Genomic DNA, 7,370 nt, shown 5'->3' on the forward strand with positions numbered 1-7,370 from the left:
GAAAATAGCTGAGACAGTTGCGCAAATAAAGGAGCCTGTCAAGAAATATCAGCTGTCTGTGACAATGGAAATCTGTGCTCTGACGGTGCCTCCCGAGAGTGCCCTCGGACTCTGTTGGGAGTGCTGGCTGGTCTGTTGTATACCAGCTCCCTGGTTTTGACACTGGGCTTATGTAGTGAAATGTTGTTTGATGAAAAGCACAGGAGGCAGATGCTTCAGTGGCAAAAGAAACTCTGATTAAAACAAGCAAAAGTGAAAATATGTACAATATGAAAGAAAATGAATATTTCAAAAAAAAAACCCAATGTTCAAGTCAAGTGAGACTTATCTGATGCCTAACTAGCACCCCAGTTTAAAATTACAAAGAGCTGTTAATCACTGGGTGATATGGGAAAGGAAAGAGAGATCGACAAAATACTAATCCTGGGGTCCTATCTTGCTTCCCTTCCCCTGGGATGCCCTGCACCATCGGCCACAAAGCCTACCCTTCCTACACCATCTGAGCTGGGACAGAGGGTTTCGATGTCCTTATGCTTACCCCCCTGAAGTAGCTTCTGTTGGCTTGGACGGTGGTGGATGTCACTGGCACTGCCCCAGTTGGTATCTCTGCTCTCTGGTTACTTCTTGGAGGTTTGTGGATAAGAAAATCATTTGCTCTCTTTTCCTGAGTCTGTGACTCACGGCGACTGGCTGTGTCTGATTCTCTGGACTCTGGCCAAACCTCTCACTGAATCCAACCCTCCGATCTCTAAGGAGTTATTGCCCAGTTATACTGACTGTCGGTTCCCTGATCTCGAAATCTGGGTTTGATGAGTGAGCTGTTGTTCCTCCTCTGAGGGCTGAATGATTCTCCTGATTATTAGAGAGGTGTGAATGGTTCTCCAATAAAAATGTTTACGATTGTTTTGGATGTCTATCTTTCTCTTGGATGGACGCAGGTTAAAGTTTTACTGTTAAGTGCAAGGCCTTCACATTCAAAGACAAACAGGTTTGTATGTGGTACAATGACGTGGAATGTTCAGTATCTCTGTGTCTGAGTAAAGTGATTACAAGTTGAATGGGTTTGTGTTTTTATGGGTCCCAGCATGTCTCAGTGGTTTGCTCTGCAGGCTGGTGTTTCATTATGTTTAGCTGAGGTGTTGTGGGGGGGGTCTTCCTTACTCTTGACAAGCTAAACCCTTGTTCCAGACAGCTGGCTTGCATATTGCCTGCTCTGTCTCAGCCATAGAGCTCCGTGAGTCTTCGTTCAAATGTGAATTCCGCAAACTCTTGTCCCAAGTTCAGAGGGTTTTAGTCCAGGGTATCTGATGGGGATTTCAGCCTTACAACACCAAAGTTCCCAGATGCGGTTGGGAGGTGGTAAATTCTTCACTGACTGAAATAAACAGCAGTCTCGCTGGATTAAGCATAACTTTGAGCGATACCACCATTTCAGAAACATCTTCTTGTCTCAGTTTGATTATCTCCAATGACTCCTGTCATGGTTAAGTTGGACAAGGAACACTGACAGTTGAAAAAGCCATTAGTTGCCTACTAAGTAGAAAGAGCACCAGCAACAAGGGACTTGCCCTAAACTGCTGACGCATGGAAACCCCTAGCTACTACCACAGCTTCATGTTCTCTTCTGGGAAGTCAGATCCCCCATTGTATTAGCCACAAAGATTTACATAAAACAAGGTGCCTGTGGGGATTGCAATAGCTGCAAGGGCATTTCACTCAGCATCATGGGAAAAATCTTCATTCAGGTCATGATTAACTGGCTCCATCCACTTGCACAGTGAGTGTTGCCAAGAAGCACAGATCCTGTGCTAGTAGATCAACATTGGACAGGATCCCCTCCAGTTGGCAGCTAGAATAAAAGAAGCAGGATATACTTTTGTCGATCTCGATTTGGAGGAGCTGGGGTGGACAAAGTTAAAATTCACACAACACCAGGTTATAGTCCGACAGGTTTATTTGGAAGTGCTAACTTTTGGAACGCTGCTCCTTCATCAGGTGGTGAAAGCAGTGCTTCGAAAGCCTGTGCCTCCAAATAAACCTTTCGGATTGTAACCCTGGTGTTGTGTGATTTTTAACATTGTAGATCTCAGGAGAGCATTCAAGAATATCAGCAAGGCAGGATTTGACAAGGTTTTCGGGAAGTTCTGAAGAAGGGTCACTGGATCTGAAATGTTAACTCTGACTTCTTCTCCATTGATGCTGCCAGACCTGCTGAGACTCTCCAGCAATTTCTGCTTTGGTTTTGGGGAGTTGTCTGTGTACCAAAGCTCCTCAGTCTGATCCATTCCTTTGCTCTGTATTGAATACTGTGACAGCTTCACTTCCAAGTTTCAAGGTGAAGAATAGAATGGAACAGAGACCAATACCATTGCTGGATAGATATGAGTAATAAAGACTTCCCTCAGGGAAATTTCCTGACTGATGGAATAGGCAACTGGTTAGTAACATTATAAGGACAAATCAGGTCAGGGCTCCCATTTAATGGTAAGGTCCTGCGGAATGTTGGCAAACAGAGACCTTGGGGTGCAGGTTCACAGTTCCTTGAATGTGGAGTTGCCGTAGACATGGTGGTGAAGGAGCCATTTGGTACATTTGCCTTTATTGGTCAGTGCATTAAGTATAGGTGTTGGGAGGTCATGTTTCAGCTGAACAGGACATTGGTTAGGCCACTTTTGTAATGCTGCATTGAATTCTGGTCTTCCTGTTATTGGAAAGATGTGAAAAAAGATTTACAAGGATGTTGCCAGGATTGGAGGATTTGAGCTGTAGGGCAAGGCTGAATAGGCTGGGGCTTTATTCCGTGGAGTGTCAGACGTTGAGGGGTGACTTTATAAGGTTGATAAAATCATGAGGGGCATGGATAGGGTGAATAGCCAAGGTCTTTTTCTTAGGATGGGGAGTCCAAAACCAGAGGGGACATATTTACAAAGCACCTGAGGAGTAACTTTTTATGCAAAGGGAGCTGCGTGTACGGAACAAGCTGACAGAGGTTGGTATAATTACAACATTTAAAGGACATCTGAATGGTTACATGAATAGGAAGGGTTGAGAACGATATGGGCCAAATGCTGGCAAATGAGATTAGGTCAGGTTGGAAGGTCAGGTTGGAATGTCTGGTTGGCACCGACATGAGACTCAATGGTCTGTAATTTCCTGGTTCATCGCTAACACCTTTCTGGAAAAGTGGAAACGCATTAGCCTTCCCGCAGTCCTCTAGCACTTTCCCCGTGACCAGACAGGAATTAAACATGTGTCAAAGCCCCTGCAATTTCTTGCATTGCAACCAGCCCCTGTCTCCCCCGGGATGCAATTCACCTGGACCACAGGAGATTTGTCCATTTTTAAGCCTGACAAAACCTCCCCATTTCCTATGTCAAACTGTGCAAGTTCCTCACAGTCCCTTTTCTTTAACTCTGCAACAGAATTCTCCTTTTCCAGAGTGAAAACTGAACAGAAGCAATCATTTAACACTGTTCCAATATCCTGCAGCTTCATACACGGTTTGCCCCCTTTCTCGCGATCAGAGACTGATGAGTTAAAGGAGGGGACTGACACATGCTGTAGCTATCACAGAACAATGATTAAGGGAAGGGTTGGTCTGGAAGGTCAATATTCCAGGCTATGGAATCATTAGGCAAGATAGCGGAGGAAAATTGATCAGGGTGCTTAGATTTAAGGGAAGGAGCAGAAGGATTAGAAAAGCTGGGAGGCAAGTTGTTTCACCCAGAGGATGGTGGGAAGCTGGAACTCAGATCATGGAAACAGACCCTTTAGTCCAACCAGTCCATGCCGACCATGTTTCGAGACTAGGACCCATGGGCACAGCCTTAGAGGAGGTCAATTTAGAACAGAAATGAGGAGACATTTCTTCAGCCAGAGAGTGATAGGCCTGTGGAATTCATTGCCATGGAGCGCAGTGGAGGCAGGGACATTGGGTGTCTTCAAGGCAGAGATTGATAAATTCTTGATCTCACAAAGAATTAAGGGCTATGGGGAGGGTGCAGGTAAATGGAATTAAAATGCCCATCAGCCATGATTAAATGGTGGAGTGGACTTGATGGGTTGAACGGCCTTGCGTCCACTCCTATGTCTTATGGTCTTATGGTTTCCAAACTGAACTGCTCTCACCTGCCTACACCTGGCCCATTTCCCTCCAAACCTTTCCTATTGATGAACTTATCCAAATGTCTTTTTAATATTTTAACTGTGCCTTCATCCATCCCTTTCACTGGCAATTCATCCCACACACAGACCTGTGTAAAAGAGTTGCCCCCATGCCCTTGTTAAATCTATCTCCTCTCACCTTAAAAATATGCTCCAGGGGAAAAGACCCCTGTCATTCACCTTATCTATACCCCTCATGATTCTATAAACCTAAAAAAAAGTCACCCCTCAACCTCCTACACTCCAGTCTTTCAGTCTATTTTTGTATCTCAATCCCTCCATTCCTGATAAAGCTTTGATGAACCCTCTCCAGTTTAATAACATCCTTCCTATAACAGAGCAATGAGAACTGCACACAGTATTCCAGAAGAGGCCTGTACAACCTCAACACGATGTCCCAATTCCTATACGCAAAGGTCTGAGCAGTGAAGACAAGCATGCTAAACTCACACGGAGGAAGTGAGAACTGCAGATGCTGTAGATCAGAGTCGAGAGTGTGGTGCTGGAAAATCACAGCACCCCAGGAGCAGGAGAATCGACATTTCGGGCTTAAGTCCTTCATCAGGAATGAGGCTTGTGAGCCAAGGGAGTGGAGAGGTAAATGGGAGGGGGGGATGCGGCTGGGGGGAAGATAACTGAGAATGTGATCGGTAGATGGAGGTCGGGGTCATGGTGATTGGTCAGAGAGAAGGGTGGAGTGGATAGGTGGGAAGGAAGATGGACAGATAGGACAGGTCGTGAGAGCGGTGTCAAGTTGGAAGGTTGGAACTGGGATAAGGTGGTGGGAGGGGGAATGAGGAAACTGGTGAAGTCCACATTGATCCCGTGTGGTTGCAGGGTCCCAAGGCAGAAGTTGAAGGGTTCTTCCTCCAGACGTCAGGTGGTCAGGGTGTGGTGACCACCTCGCACGACCACACTCTCGTGCTAACCTCACTGCCTTGTAAGGTTGATAGGCCTCCTCCTCTGTTCTTGGCTGCACTTTAGCCCCACACTCCTGATCTTTGAGCACCCGCTGCAGAGGGGAGCGGAGGGGACTCCCTGTGGGGTCTGCTCCTGGGCCTGGCCAAACTGGACATTAACAGGTCCAGACAGTGGACTGTGAAGGGGGCTGTTTCTGCCGACTGCCTGCCCCTCTTCTGTGGTTATGTTCGAGCCCGAATGTCCTTGGAGAGGGGGCATGTTGTATCCACCAACACTCGCAATGCCTTTAGGGAGAGTGGGCACTGCAGGGAGTAGAGTTTTTTTTACTTTAACCCCCTGCCCCATTCTATTTGGATTTGATCCCTACCCTCCCCTTCACTTTTTCTTTCACAGTCATTACCCCTACCAGGCTCTGACTGGGGCTAGTTCCCTGGCCATGTGGGTGTTTTTTCCTGGTGGTGGAAAACACTGAGGATAACATTATCTCGCACATAGTGTTTTCACTGACTCCTGCACTTACACACTCACAACAGGGGTGCTGTGGAAAAAAAGAAGAAAAATGATGAAAAATGCACTTAATGGTAAGGACCTGGGAAGTGTTGCCGAATAAAAAGATGTTGGAGTGCAGGTTCATAGTTCCTTGAAAGTGGAGTTGCAGATAGCTGGGTTAGTGAAGAAGGCATTTGGTACACTTGCTTTTATTGGTCAGAGCATTGAGTATAGGAGTTGGGAGGTAATGTTGTATCTGTACAGGACATTGATTAGGTCAATTTTGGAACACTGCATTCAATTCTGGTCTCCCTCCGATATGAAAGATGTTGTGAAACTTGAAAGGGTTCAAAAAGATTTACAAAGCTGTTGCCAGGGTTGGAGGGTTTGAGCTAAAGGAAGACAAAGAACCTTGCAGCACAGGAACAGGTCCTTCAGTACTCCATGGCTGTGCCAATCCAGTTCCTCTATCTAAACCTGTCGCCTATTTTCTAAGGATCTGTATCCCTCTGCTCCCTGTCCATTCATGTATCTGTCTAGATACATCTTAAATGATGCTATTGTTCCCACCCCTCCACTGGTAACATGTTCCAGGCATCCATCGCCCTCTGCATGAAGAACTTTTCCCATATATCTCCCCAAAACGTTTCCCCTCTCACTTTGAACTTGTGACCTCAGAGTCTTCCACTCTGGGAAGAAGTTTCTTGCTATCCACCTTGTCTAAATCTCATGATTTTGTAGGCCTCAATCAGGCCCCCTCAGCCTCCTTCTTTCTAATAATCCTAATCTCCTCAACCTCTCCTCATAGCTAGCACCCTCCATATCAGGCAACATCCTGGTGAACCTCCTCCGAACCCTCTCCAAAGCATCCATATTCTTTTGGTAATGTGGCAACCAGAACTGCACAGTATTCCAAATGTGGCCGAACCAAAATCTTATACAACCGTAATGTGACCTGGCAACACTTGCACTCAACACCCCGTCTGATGAAGGAAAGCATGCCATATGCCTTCTTGACCACTCTATTGACCTGCGTTGCCACCTTTAGGGAACAATGGACCTGAACACCCAGATCTCTCTGTACATCAACTTTCCCCAGGACTTTTCCATTTACTGTACAGTTTGCACTGGAATTGCATCTTCCAAAATGCATCACCTCACATTTGTCCAGATCGAACTCCATCTGCCATTTCTCTGTCCAACTCTCTAATTTATCTATATTCTGCTGTATTCTCTGACAGTCCCGCTCACTACCTGCTACTCCACCAATCTTAGTGTCATCTGCAAACTTGCTAATGAGGCAACTTACACCTTCTTCCAAAACATTTATGTATATCACAAACAACAGTGGTCCCAGCACAGATCCCTGTGGAACATCACTGGTCACAGGTCTCCAATTTGAGAAGCTCCCTTCTATTACTACTCTCTGTCTCCTGTTACCCAACCAGTTCTCTATCCATCTAGCTAGTACACCCTGGACCCTATGTGACTTCACGTTCTCTATTAGCTTACCATGGGGAACCTTATCAAACGCCTTACTATGTGACATCTACATCCCTTCCCTCATCAATCAACTTTGTCACCTCTTCAAAGAATTCTATTAGGTTTGTAAAACATGACCTTCCATGCACAAAAACCATGCTGCCTATCACTGCCCATTTTCCTCTAAATGGGTATATATCCTAATCCGTCAGGCTAAACGCCAGCTCGCGGACACCTCCTCCTACTGCCCCCTTGACCATGACCCCACCTCCCACCACCAAACCATCATCTCCCAAACCATCCAGAACCTCATC

Source organism: Chiloscyllium plagiosum, chromosome 45, assembly GCF_004010195.1.
Source record: "Chiloscyllium plagiosum isolate BGI_BamShark_2017 chromosome 45, ASM401019v2, whole genome shotgun sequence".
Classification (NCBI taxonomy): Eukaryota; Metazoa; Chordata; class Chondrichthyes; order Orectolobiformes; family Hemiscylliidae; genus Chiloscyllium; species Chiloscyllium plagiosum.